Raw genomic sequence first — 14,498 nt, 5'->3', positions numbered from 1 at the left:
TGGCGGGGGTTGGCGTGAGGGCTGGAGGAAAGAGAAGCGCGACACCGGCGCCGGTCAAACCACGCGGGAGGGAGTGACCGGTAGCACCATCTCCTCCCCGCACCGACGACCACCGACGGGACGAGCGGGCGGGGGACGGCGGGGGCCGAACCGGGAAGGCCACCCGTCGTAGCCCGGCGACACCCGCGTCTAGCCGCCGGCGAGGCGGACACACTCCCGACGCGACACAACGCCAGGGCCTAACTGACCGCGGCGCGAAACCGCGCACCGGCGGATGCGGCAGGGGCTCACGGGCGGGCGGAGGCCGCAGCGGGCCCCCCCAAGCACACAGCAGCGAGGCGCAACGTTGGGGAACCGGGAAGCCCCCCGACCCTCCGGGCGGGGCCGGGAGCCCGCGTAGCCGGCGAGAGAAGACCACGACAACGGGAGGCGAGCGGGCAGGAGGCCGGACAGCGGCCAGCTCCCCGGCGAGAAGCGGAGGCGGAGGACGGACCCACCGTGAACTCGGGCCGCGCCTTTGCGCGAGAGATGGCAGGACGGAGGAGGTGAGGTCGACGAGCGACTTGAACCCCGCGAGAGGGAGGAACGAGGGGAGGGCCGAGAGCCCGCGGAGGAAGACCTGAGACCTCGGTGAGAGGGGGTAGACGTCGACCGGAGCCCCCACCGCCACACCGGAACACGCGCGCGGGGTTAATCCCACCGCCAGGGCACCCACCTCGGCGCCCCGGCAGACCCCAACACGCGCCTTCCCGACGGACGACGGGGCCGGACGGGCCCCCCACAGACGCACCTCGGACAGCAGGCCTCCACACCGGCGGGACAATGACCGCTGCTAGCCTCTTTCCCTTTGCCCTCGCGGGGCAACCTTTTCACCTCGCACGCAGCCCTCTCCAAGACCGCGCAAGGCGCCGGCCACGGCCGCAGGGCCGGGACGCCCTCCAAACCACAGCTTCTCCCGCCCGCCGAGCCGGCTCCCTACCCCTCCGCCCCCCAAGACCCCGCTGACCGCCCGGACGCGTGCGTGCCCGGCCGCCCCCCATGCGGGGGGTCCGGCAGCACGGCCACGGGTCTGCCAGGGGGAGAGGGGGGGAGAGGAAAAAGTACCGGCCGCGGCGAGCGGGGAGGGGGAACGACACAGCAGAACGAGGGCCGACGACGACGGCAAGGGCGGCCGCGGCAGGGCCCCTCCCGGAAGGGGGAAACCTCACAAGGGACCGAGAGGCCGCTCGGACAACGGGCCGGACAGGGCACGCGAGGCAAAACCGGCGGGAATCACACTGCACCACTCCCCTGGGCAGTCCCACCACGCCCGCAGCGCCGAGGCGACCCGAAACCTGACGGCCCCCCGGGAGCCCGAGGAGGCGACACCAACACGAGAGAGAGCGATGTCCACGCACCGATGCCGACCGACGAAGACCCACGAGCGGCAGCGGGTCCCCACGTCCGACGACGCGCCGGACGCGGCCAACAGCCGTCCTCCCACAAAACGGCCCGCCCCCAAGAGCGAGATTCAACCAACGCCAGACGCGGACCCTCTCGGCCCCGAGGAGGGGGAAGGAGGGCTCCCGCGATTCCGCCAGCCGTGGGAACGCTGCCACGGGAAGGGGGGACGAGGCGACAGCCACACAGCCCGAGAAGCACACAGCACGCAACACGCGCGGCACAGGCCCGCGTCGCGGGAGCGGCCAAAGTCGTGGACGCGAGCGAGAGGGACGCACGCGACGGAAGGCGCGGGTGAGGCACGGGAAGACGGGCGGGACCCGGGAGCCCACCGTCGCCTCCCCAACACCCCATCCCGCGGCGGCCCCCAGGAGGGGAGGAAGGTACCGCGCACGCGGGGGTGTGCACGGAGCCCTTTCCCCAGCCACCACCACACAACCGGGCCGACCGACCACACGGCCCCGCAACCACGGCAGGACGACCGACAGGCTCTGCCCCGCGTGATCCCTCCCCAAACTCGGAGCGGGGAGGCGCGGGCCGCGGTAGACGAGAGAGCAAACGCTGCGCGCGCAGGAGGTGGTCAGGGGGCGAGCCCTCGAGGGGACCGACCGGGAGAGACCCCTCGAGACCCACACCCTTTCCGGAAGATAGCTAGAGAAGGCAACTTTCTCACTGAGGGCGGGACGGACCCAAAACCCCGACGAGCTCCGGCAACCGAGAGAATACGTGCGACAAGCGCACACACAGGGAAGCGAGAAGACCCACGACGCGGGGGTCCGCGCGGGGGGGTCTGCGGCAACAGGAAGGTTCCCTTCCAAGGGTACTTTGAGCATCCGCGGACAGAGGAGACCCTGCAACCGGTCCCCCCCGAAAGGCCAGGCCCCCCCAAGCTCCCCACAAGGAAGCAAGGAGTTTCACAAAACTCAAAAAGGCCAGCCGCGACCGCTCAGCACCAACCCTACGCGCAAGGTCCGCGAGTGCGCGGGGCTGGGCGCTCACCCGACGAAGGGGGCTTGTTTTTCCTAGCCCCCTCCTCTCTCCTCGACCCCCCTTTCACGGGCTTCCCGGACACGAACGGGAAGGCACAGAGCCAGACAGATAACCGGCAACCGAGAGAGGATGTGTGCGACAAGAGAAGACCCACACGCGGGCATCCGCGCGGGGGGGTCTGCGGCAGCAGGAAGGTTCTCTTCCAGGGGTATTTTGAGCATACGCGGACAGAGGAGACCCTGCAACAGGTCCCCCCCGAAAGACAGGCCACTGCCACTCTCCAAGCTCCACACGAGGAGCAAGGAAGCTTCACGAAAGTTTACAAAAAGGCCAGCCGCGACCGCTCAGCACCATCCCTACGCGCAAGGTCCGCGAGTGCGCGGGGTGGGCGCTCGCCCAACGAAGGGGGCTTTTTTTTTTAACCGCCCTTCCTCTAATCCTCGACCCCCCTTTCATGGGCTTCTCGGACACAAACGGGAAGGCACACAGCCAGACGGAGCACCGGAGGCACGCCAGGAAACGGGAAGCGCCACCACCAACTCAGAAGCGGGCACCTAGGTGGCAAAACCTGGAACGATCCAGGAGCACCTCTGCAAGAAACAGAACGCGCGTGCACACACCAGACGGGAAGGTTATGCATCGCCACCAGCCAACATTCCCCGGCTCAGGGAAGATGGGCAAGCGATCCACGAGGACCACGCGAACCACTGCGAGAAGTGCGCGCGGGTCAGTGCTCGGGCCGGAGAGCCGCACCCCTGCCTTCCACACACCACCGGAATACGGATAGGGTGGAGAGACGAGGGGCCCGCTGGCAGAACGAGAAGAGCGGCCGCCATTCGCCATGAATGTCCGTCCCTCGCCTGGCGCGGCTTAGGCCCTGGCCCGAAGAGAACTCAGGAGCACCACATCGATCTAAGCAGAGTGAGCGACAACACGCAACCGGGAGAAACAAGCGAGATAGGCATGTCTTACACGCGGGGCAAGACAGTACGGATCCGGGCAGAGACACAACGAAGGTGCTGCCACAAAAAAAAAAAAAAAAATGCACTCGGGAGGCATGTGGCAGGAAGAACCAAGACACCGCAGACAGGAGAGTGGAGGATTCGGGACTCTCCACCTCCCCCCCGCCAAAAAAAAAAAAAATGCACTCGGGAGGCATGTGGCAGGAAGAACCAAGACACCGCAGACAGGAGAGTGGAGGATTCGGGACTCTCCACCTCCCCCCCGCCAAAAAAAAAAAAAAAAAAAATGCACTCGGGAGGCATGTGGCAGGAAGAACCAAGACACCGCAGACAGGAGAGTGGAGGATTCGGGACTCTCCACCTCCCCCCCGCCAAAAAAAAAAAAAAAAAAAAAATGCACTCGGGAGGCATGTGGCAGGAAGAACCAAGACACCGCAGACAGGAGAGTGGAGGATTCGGGACTCTCCACCTCCCCCCCGCCAAAAAAAAAAAAAATGCACTCGGGAGGCATGTGGCAGGAAGAACCAAGACACCGCAGACAGGAGAGTGGAGGATTCGGGACTCTCCACCTCCCCCCCGCCAAAAAAAAAAAAAAAAATGCACTCGGGAGGCGTGTGGAAGACGGGGAAACGAAAGACAGTGGAGGTTCGGGACTCCCAGGAACAAAAAAAAAAAAAAAAAAAAAAACCAGCGGGAGGAACACAAAACACTAGCACGAGACAGCTGGCTGCAACCATTCCACACAGGACACAGGTGTGACAACGACAACGTGGAAATCGGGAAAAACGCCTGAGAACGCAGCAATATCATAGCCCCTGGTTGTCACAAGCTGCCCAGCAAGCGCACACACAAACGGGAAGCAAAAGCACGGAAAGCAGGAAGCATGTCTCGGGCACAGTTTCAGGCACGGCGACAGACCCAAGCCGATATGCAAAGAAAAATAGGCTGGACAAGCAAACAGCCTTGATTGAAAGGGTCTTTTCTCTTTAGTGTCCTTTAGTGTCCTTTAGTGTAAATAGGGAAAGGACAGCGTGTCACTACATATCTCCAGGTCCAATAGGAACAGATAGAATAGATCAAAACCATAAAAATGACAGGGAGGAAGATGACAGCCCACAGAGAACAACTGGAAGTCATACATGGGGGGGTGGCCCAAAAATGTCCCCATGAAGAAAAGAACCGGACGTCAAACGAACAACTGGTCGACCTGACAACCGGGAATACTCAAAATACCGATAGGTAAATGAAACAAAGGCGGGACCATAGCTTTCCCTCGGCTTCAGAAGTAAAGCGCCCCCGGTGACAAAGACAGAGAGGGCTTCTGGAGAAAAAAAAGATCCGACACTCCAGCTGGCCCGGCCACATCGGCTTGTAAGCCGGGCCCCTCGCGTCCTCTCGGACTCAGAAGTACAGTGACACCGGTGACAGGGACAGAGAGGGCTTTTGGAAGGAAAAAAAGATCCCAACCTCCAGCTGGCCGGGCCACATCGGCTTGTAAGCCGGGCCCGTCGCGTCCTCTCGGACTCAGAAGTACAGTGACACCGGTGACAGGGTCACGGAGGGCTTCTGGAGGAAAAAAAGATCCGACACTCCAGCTGGCCGGGCCATATCGGCTTGTAAGCCGGGCCCCTCGCGTCCTCTCGGACTCAGAAGTACAGTGACACCGGTGACAGGGACAGAGAGGGCTTCTGGAGGAAAAAAAGATCCCAACCTCCAGCTGGCCGGGCCACATCGGCTTGTAAGCCGGGCCCGTCGCGTCCTCTCGGACTCAGAAGTACAGTGACACCGGTGACAGGGTCACGGAGGGCTTCTGGAGGAAAAAAAGATCCGACACTCCAGCTGGCCGGGCCACATCGGCTTGTAAGCCGGGCCCCTCGCGTCCTCTCGGACTCAGAAGTACAGTGACACCGGTGACAGGGACACGGAGGGCTTCTGGAGGAAAAAAAGATCCGACACTCCAGCTGGCCGGGCCACATCGGCTTGTAAGCCGGGCCCCTCGCGTCCTCTCGGACTCAGAAGTACAGTGACACCGGTGACAGGGACAGAGAGGGCTTCTGGAGGAAAAAAGATCCCAACCTCCAGCTGGCCGGGCCACATCGGCTTATAAGCCGGGCCCCTCGCGTCCTCTCGGACTCAGAAGTACAGTGACACCGGTGACAGGGACAGAGAGGGCTTCTGGAGGAAAAAAAAAAAAAAAAAAAAGATCCGAACCTCCAGCACCGGGCCACGTCGGTTTGTAAGACGGGCCCGTCGCGTCCTCTCGGACTCAGAAGTACAGTGACACCGGTGACAGGGTCACGGAGGGCTTCTGGAGGAAAAAAAGATCCGACACTCCAGCTGGCCGGGCCACATCGGCTTGTAAGCCGGGCCCGTCGCGTCCTCTCGGACTCAGAAGTACAGTGACACCGGTGACAGGGACACGGAGGGCTTCTGGAGGAAAAAAAGATCCGACACTCCAGCTGGCCGGGCCACATCGGCTTGTAAGCCGGGCCCCTCGCGTCCTCTCGGACTCAGAAGTACAGGGACACCGGTGACAGGGACAGAGAGGGCTTCTGGAGGAAAAAAGATCCCAACCTCCAGCTGGCCGGGCCACATCGGCTTGTAAGCCGGGCCCCTCGCGTCCTCTCGGACTCAGAAGTACAGTGACACCGGTGACAGGGACAGAGAGGGCTTCTGGAGGAAAAAAAAAAAAAAAAAAAGATCCGAACCTCCAGCACCGGGCCACGTCGGCTTGTAAGCCGGGCCCGTCTCGTCCTCTCGGACTCAGAAGTACAGTGACACCGGTGACAGGGACACGGAGGGCTTCTGGAGGAAAAAAAGATCCGACACCCCAGCTGGCCGGGCCACATCGGCTTGTAAGCCGGGCCCGTCGCGTCCTCTCGGACTCAGAAGTACAGTGACACCGGTGACAGGGACACGGAGGGCTTCTGGAGGAAAAAAAGATCCGACACTCCAGCTGGCCGGGCCACATCGGCTTGTAAGCCGGGCCCGTCGCGTCCTCTCGGACTCAGAAGTACAGTGACACCGGTGACAGGGACACGGAGGGCTTCTGGAGGAAAAAAAGATCCGACACTCCAGCTGGCCGGGCCACATCGGCTTGTAAGCCGGGCCCCTCGCGTCCTCTCGGACTCAGAAGTACAGGGACACCGGTGACAAGGACACGGAGGGCTTCTGGAGGAAAAAAAGATCCGACACTCCAGCTGGCCGGGCCACATCGGCTTGTAAGCCGGGCCCGTCGCGTCCTCTCGGACTCAGAAGTACAGGGACACCGGTGACAGGGACACGGAGGGCTTCTGGAGGAAAAAAAAAAAAAAAAAAGATCCGAACCTCCAGCACCGGGCCACGTCGGCTTGTAAGCCGGGCCCGTCGCGTCCTCTCGGACTCAGAAGTACAGTGACACCGGTGACAGGGACACGGAGGGCTTCTGGAGGAAAAAAAGATCCGACACCCCAGCTGGCCGGGCCACATCGGCTTGTAAGCCGGGCCCGTCGCGTCCTCTCGGACTCAGAAGTACAGTGACACCGGTGACAGGGACACGGAGGGCTTCTGGAGGAAAAAAAGATCCGACACTCCAGCTGGCCGGGCCACATCGGCTTGTAAGCCGGGCCCGTCGCGTCCTCTCGGACTCAGAAGTACAGGGACACCGGTGACAGGGACACAGAGGGCTTCTGGAGGAAAAAAAAAAAAAAAAAAAAGATCCGAACCTCCAGCACCGGGCCACGTCGGCTTGTAAGCCGGGCCAGTCGGGTCCTCTCGGACTCAGAAGTACAATGTCCCCGGTGACGGGGACAGAGAAGGCTTCTGGAAGAAAAAAAAAATAAAAATGCGTAGGACTTTAAGCCTTCTGGTCGACCTAATAACGTCGCCACCAACCTTCTATTTCCCCAAAGGGCGCGCAGCAACTCGGTCTGCTTTGCCCATCTCCCGGTACAACCTCCTTGGTACAGACTGTCCCTCCACACGACACCATCTCCGATACGCCCCGCCTGCTTGCCGGGTCTCATCTCACCCTGGCCGCCTCACCACAGGCACTTCCCTCCTCTGTGTCACCAAGCGGAGACGGCAGGAGCGTTGCGGAAACTTGTCACCACTAGGTGTCGCCCGACAACGGTCTCCATCAACCAAACAAACCAATACAGATCGCTCACGCGCCGCCACATTCATTCACTCATTCGGTCTCTCCCGAGGGTCCTCCCGAGCTCAGGGTGGGACACTCGCGCACGCACCACGGAGCAGCGTACCCACCCACCACTTCTCCCGAGTGGCACAAACGGTCCCCATCGTCCCGCCCGAACATAGCGAACGCGGGCTAGACTCGGGCACCCAAAAACGAAAGTAGGACAGTGAGTGGTGAAAACAGGCGAAACCGTTCTCTAAGTCAAAGTACGTGGCTGGCGAATCGGTCTGCGGGGCGAGGGAACAGGCACAATTAGGGGAACGGAGCACAGTATAGGAAGGGAGCATCTAAGCACGGTGTCAGTGGAAGGTGGCGGCGACCTCAGTTCCACCCCATTTAGGTCTCATTTTTAAAACACTCTACCGCTTGGGGTTTGTTGTTTTCTGGGGCTCGCTGCCACCGCCCGCCGGCCACTCACCCGCCCGCCCGCCCGCTGGCTCGCCCTCCCCCCCCCCCCCGCCCGCCCGCCCGCCCGCCCGCCCGCCCGTTCGCTCGCTCGCTCGCCCTCCCCGCCCCCGCCCGCCCGCCCGCCCGCTCGCTCGCTGGCTCGCCCTCCCGCCCGCCCCCTTTTCCAAGACTAAATTCAGAGTTAAAACAGTGGTGGAATGGTTAAAATGCCCGTTTGTATTTATTTTTTTCTAGGAGTACCCCTTCATAGTGATTTGCTTTCACTTTGGCCAGAAAAATATTTATTTTATGCACGACTTCCCCTCGTCCTCGCGAGCGTGTGTGTGTGTGTGTGTGTGTGTGTGTGTGTGTGTGTGTGTGTGTTTTGGTTTTTTTGTTTGTTTGTTTGTTTGTTTGTTTGTTTTGTTTTGTTTTCTGAGAGCATACTAGATCACCTCTCGGAATGGGAACAGTAAGGGGGTGGGGAGAGACGACTGATCAAAGAATCAGTAACTCTGCAGGGTGGGGTTGGTTGGCAAAAGGGTTTCCTTCAGAGGTTGGAGAATATATAGCCAGCCACCTTGGGAAGATTGCTAAAGAGAGTCAAGCCTCTCTTGCTCTCTTTTCTTGGCCTCCCTGCCCTGCCTCATAATAAAAGGTGAAGAAAGGCCAAAGACATGGAGGAGAAGGGAGGGGGAGGAAGATAACAAGTATGATATTAAAATAATTTTTGATAGACTCACGCACTCAGGAAGAGAACATGAGAGCCTCAGTGGGACCCTGTGTCTGGGTCCCTGAGGGTAAGGGAAGCATAACAATCCGTAGGTCTTTCTGGCTAGCAGGTAAAATTAAATCAAATGAAAAAGTGAAGTAAAAATCGATTCGAGGAAGATAACAAGTATGATAGTAAAATAATTTTAATATTTTAAATGTTCCAGGACAGCCAGAACTATAAAGAGAAACCCTGTCTCAAAAAACAAAATCAAAAACAAAAACAAAAACAAAAAAAAAAAACCCTAAAAATAAAAAAGAATTAGAAAAAAGATTACAGAAATCAAACACTAGCCCAATAGATGGCAAGTCACTGCAATCACAGCAGAAATATTACACACACACACACACACACACAGACAAACTCTGTCATAAAATCCAACGTGCCTTCATGATCAAAGTTCGATAGTACTAGAAGAAACATATGTCTGAAAATAAAAGCCAGAACCTTCTCTGCTTCTGTTTTCTTTTGCCTCAAGATTGGGTTTCTCTGGATGTAGCCCTGGCATCCCTGCCTGGAACTTACTCTGTAGGCTTGGGTAGCCTCAAACTCACCCAGGTCCTCTCTGCCTGCCTGCCTACCTGCCTACCTACACTCTGCCACCCACACAGCCAGGCAGAAGCTAGAATCTTTTTTTATTTTTGGCCTTCTTTTCATTTATTTGTTTGTTTGTTATTATTACTATTAGTTTTCAATGTAAGTGTGTGTGTGTGTGTGGGGGGGTGCTCTATCTGCTGCCTAGATGACTGCATATCAGAAGAAGGCACCAGAAAATAGGTGAAGCCACCATGCAGTTCCTGAAAATTAATTTAAAAAAAAAAAAAAAAAGGAAATTCAAATCACATAGTAGGTAGATATCTGCGCAGCTGTCAGAGTGCTGTTTAAGGCTTACTGTAAATAATAAAAATTGTTATGTGTCTTTTATCCAAAAACAGAAGGGAGGTGGTGTACCTGCATATCTGTTCCTTTCTACTTCCTTGTTCTGTCACTAATTTGCATATTGACCTCAAGAAGATGGAAGGCGACAAGTGGGTGGCAGCCATCTTGTCCTCTGACTGACATCTGTCCTCATAAAGATGGAGGTGGCTGGCTGTCACGTGACCTACTGCTCAAGGTAGCTTTTGTTTCCAGCCTCTAGGTGGCCTAGTTTGCATATGCAGAAAGGTGAGGAGGCTCCCTAAAGCAGCCTGAACCCTTGACCATCCACAGACAGCCTCATACTTTTTGGTTATACTTTTAAACGCCAGACTCTGAATTGGTCAGTCTAAATTCTTTTGGTTTAATCAAATTTTAATTAAAATGCATAAAAAACGAAAAATATAACCAGTCATTCTGGAACCCCTTTTGTGTAACTCAGACTGTAGAATAAGCTAGCTGCAAAGTTACAGTGATCCACCTCCCTCTGCCAGCACCACCACCACCACTGCCTGGCAAAAGCAAAAATCACAAAAAGGAAGGGTGGGTGGGGGGGGACAAAAATAAGAAGATAAGAATCGTAGCAGGTCATAGTGGTGTACAACTTTCATGCCAGCATTTGAAAAACAGAGGCAGGCTCTTAAAGGATTGAGGCCTACAAAGTGTCTTCAAGACAGCCAGGGCTGCTTACACTAAGAAACTATGTATGAAAAGAATAAATTTAAGAAAGAAAGAAAGAAAGAAAGAAAGAAAGAAAGAAAGAAAGAAAGGTATTTTCCAAAAAAAAAAAAAAAAAAACATTAGTCCGGGCAGTGGAGGCACATGCTTTTAATCCCAGCATTTGGGAAGCAGAGGCAGACAGATTAATGTGTTCAAGGCCATCCTGGTCTACAGAGTAAGTTCCAGGACAGCCAGGGTTACACAGAGAAACCGCATTGTGAAAAAAAAAATAAATAAACTAAATAAATAAAATTTAAAAATTAAAAAAATAGCCAGGAGTGGTGGCACACGCCTTTAATCCCAGCACTAGGGAGGCAGAGATGGGAGGATTTCTGAGTTCGGGGCCAGCCTGGTCTGCAAACTGAATTCCAAAACAGACAGGGCTATACAGAGAAACCCTGTCCAAAAAACCAAAAATAAAATAAAATAAAATATAAAACAAAAATAAAATAAAATAAAACTAAAAGAATTAGAAAAAAGATTACAGAATCAATCATAAGCCCACTACATGGCAAGTAACCGTAATCACAGCAGAAATATTATACACACACACACACACACACACACACACACACACACACACACTGCTCTGTACTTGCTCTGTAGGCTTGGGTAGCCTCAAACTCACAGAGGTCCTCTCTGCTTGCCTGCCGGCCTGCCTGCTTCTGCCACCCACACAGCCGGGCAGAAGACAGAATCTCTTTCTCCCTCTTATTTATATATTTATTTATTTGTTTGCTTACTTGCTTGCTTGCTTGCTTGCGTGTTTGTTATTATTACTATTAGTTTTCAATGTAAATTTGTGTGTTTGCTCTATCTGCTGCCTATATGATTAGATGCCAGAAGGGGGCACCAGAACCTAGGACAAGTCACCATGCAGATCCTGAGAATTAATTAAAAAAAAAAAAAAGGAAATTCTAATCACATAGAAGGTAGATATCTGAGAGGCTGTCAGAGTGCTTTTTAAGGCTTATGGTAAATAAGAAAAATTGTGTGTCTTTTACCAAACAACAGAAGGGAAGGGAGATGGTGCACCTCCATATCTGTTGTCTACATGTCTACTTCCTTGTTTTGTCACTTGGTTGCACATTGACACATTGACCTCACCATGCTGAAAGGCGACATGTGGGTGGCAGCCAAGACTAACACACATACACACATGCACACAAACATGGAGTGAGAGAGAAAGATAAGGAGGAATGACATTAATTTTAGGAAAAAGAGATATTAATGGATAAATATTATTTCTATACATACATACACACGTTTTTTAAAAATATTTTTATTACGTATTTTCCTCAATTACATTTCCAATGCTATCCCAAAAGTCCCCTGTACCCTCCCGCCCCTTGTTTATTAAAGAGAGAATTAGTGGAGAGCTAAGTCAATTGTGGACCACACCTTTAGCCTCAGGAGGATTTCTGCATTCAAGGTCACCCTGCCTTACAGAGTGACTTCCAAGTCAGGCAGGTCTACACAAAGAAACCCTATCTGAGAAAAATAATAATAATTGAAAGAAAGAAAGAAAGAAAGAAAGAAAGAAAGAAAGAAAGAAAGGAAGGAAGGAAGGAAGGAAGGAAGGAAGAAAGAAAGGAAGGAAGAAAATATTTTTAAAAATATTGTTTGGAAAATATATTACTTGAAGAAATCATATTTCCAGGAAAAAATATTCCTTGGAAATATGATTTCTTTAATCTGTGTACCCAAGACTAACACACACACACACACACATGCACACAAACATGGAGTGAGAGAGAAAGATATGGAGGAATGACATGAATTCAACTTTACAAAAAAAAAAAAAAAAGAATTAGAAAAAATTAAAGAAATTACACACAAGCCCACTAGATGGCAAGTAACCACAATCACAGCAGAAATATTGCACACACACACACACACACAAACTCTGTCATTAAATCCAATGTGCCTTCATGATCAAAGTTCTTTAGTCAATATTACTAGAAGAAAATTATGTCGGGGGCTGGTGAGATGGTTCAGTGGGGAAGAGCATTGACTGCTCTTCCAAATGTACTGAGTTCAAATCCCAGCACCCACATGGTGGCTCACAACCACCCATAATGTGATTTGGTACCCTCTTCTGGTGCATTTGAAGACAGCTACAGTGAACTTATACTAATAAATTAATCTCTGGCCTGAGCAAGTGGGTTTGGCTAGAGCAAGCAGAGGTCCTAAGTTCAATTCCCAACAATCACATGAAGGATCAAAACTCTTTAATAAAATCCAAATGGCCTTCCTTGTCAAACACTTACAGACAACAGGACTAAATAGATCATGTTTCTCACAATTCAAAAAAAAAAAAAAAATTGGCTGGGCAGTGGTGGTGCAGGCCTTTAATCCAGTGCCTGGAGTCAGAGGCAGGAAGATTTCTTAGTTAGAGGCCTTCCCCACTCTACAGAGTCACAAATAACCAAAAAAGAAAAAAGAAAGGACAGAAAAAGAAAAAAAGATAAGAAGAGAAAAGGAAAAGCAGAGTCAGGCTTTTACAGGTTTGAGGACAGCCGGGTCTACAAACTGTGTCCAAGACCACCAGGAGATCTGTTCTGCCTGCCTCTGCCATCCCCACAGCAGGAGACAGAGACTGAGTCTTACAGCCAAACCTACTCTAAATTGAAAAAACAAGCAAACAAACAAACAAACAAACTTGAAGCAATTCATCAGGAGACTGGTGTCCACTGAACTTTAGTTTTTTTCCCCAAGCATCAACCAGGGGTAAAATTGTTCGTTATCTTTCAAAACACTGGAGTCTCCTAACAGAACACATGGAGCTTTAAAAGAGTTTCTCCCCTCAGAGGAACCAAGGATGTTTGAAACAATTTCAACAGCCTTTCATGCATGTCTTAGCACTCTGACTATGGAGGCTATTGGAGAAAGTTACAGCAGTGGATACTACAGAAACAAGGAGAGTAAGGGACCAGGATTATTTTCAACACTATATTTCTTTTCTTACATTATAAAATAGAAAATAATTTATTTTTTGGAGAAAATCTTGGGAGTTACCATTACAAAAATGAAATTTGGAGTTCCTGTAAACTATGTTAAGTCTTTGAACTTTCTCATGGCATATACGTAGGGCTGCCTGTGACATGTGGTACCCTGACTCTAAATGGACATGACTACATCCATCGCTTAGAGAAAATACAAAGACCAGTTCTGAAGTAGCCTTAAAAGAGTGCCCTTTGCTTTAGCAAGGGGACTGTGCAATTAGAGCCATGAGTTCCATGAATATGACTTTCTTATCGCATAATTTTTTAGAGAATGTAGTACCCACCCATGATCATGTAACATTACAATTGTGAAACAACATTAATACATTCGAGAATTAACATCACCCAATAAAAGGCATATCTTCAAATATTGAGTCAAAATCTGAAAATCAAAACAGTAAATAGAGAGAATACATTAAAAATCAATCACTTAATTTGAAAACCTTGAAAACAATAACGGCCTGCTGCTGTTTCTTCAAAGGCTTGTGAACTTTTTCTGAGTGGTTAGGAAATACAGAAGAGCAAAATGGAAGACATGATTTGGACTTACAGTCTTTCCTGTGTTTTTTTTTTTTTTTTTTTTTTAATGAGCCACACAAGAGTACTTATGTAAAAGTTGGCGCATGCCTGTTACAGAAATGCATTCATACCTGAGAGATTACAACCTCACTCTACCAAGTTCTGAAACTTTAATCTAGCACAATGGCGCCTTTCTGTGCAAACAGCTGTACCCTGAAATTGAGTACAGTAAACTTTCAGCCACCAGTAACTTTGACCGAAATTACAGATTCCAGAGTATGAATATGAAAATCACAGAGGCAGGGAAGCACACAAGTGATAGCAATAACAATGTTCCAAACCTACCTATCAAATGGAATATTCCTCCCTTTATATTAACCGTGGGCTAGGGAAAGGGAAGTTAATAATAGACTTTCTGGTACCAGTCTACACTGTATTTCACTGAAGACATAAATACAGATATATGGAGTCTGAGCACAAGGAATTCACAATCCCAATCCATTCCAAAACAATTCCTTTCACGAGAATAACCAAAATCAAAACCAAAACAAAACTCCAGAACTTGCTAATTATAAACATTAGTTTTTTCTTAGTTTTAGTACAACAAGCAG

The sequence above is a fragment of the Mus caroli genome, unplaced genomic scaffold, assembly GCF_978045245.1.
Source record: "Mus caroli unplaced genomic scaffold, Mus_caroli_1 scaffold_56, whole genome shotgun sequence".
In the NCBI taxonomy this organism is placed as follows: Eukaryota; Metazoa; Chordata; class Mammalia; order Rodentia; family Muridae; genus Mus; species Mus caroli.
The sequence above is the reverse complement of the archived record's forward strand: the minus strand, read 5'-3'. Positions refer to the sequence as shown.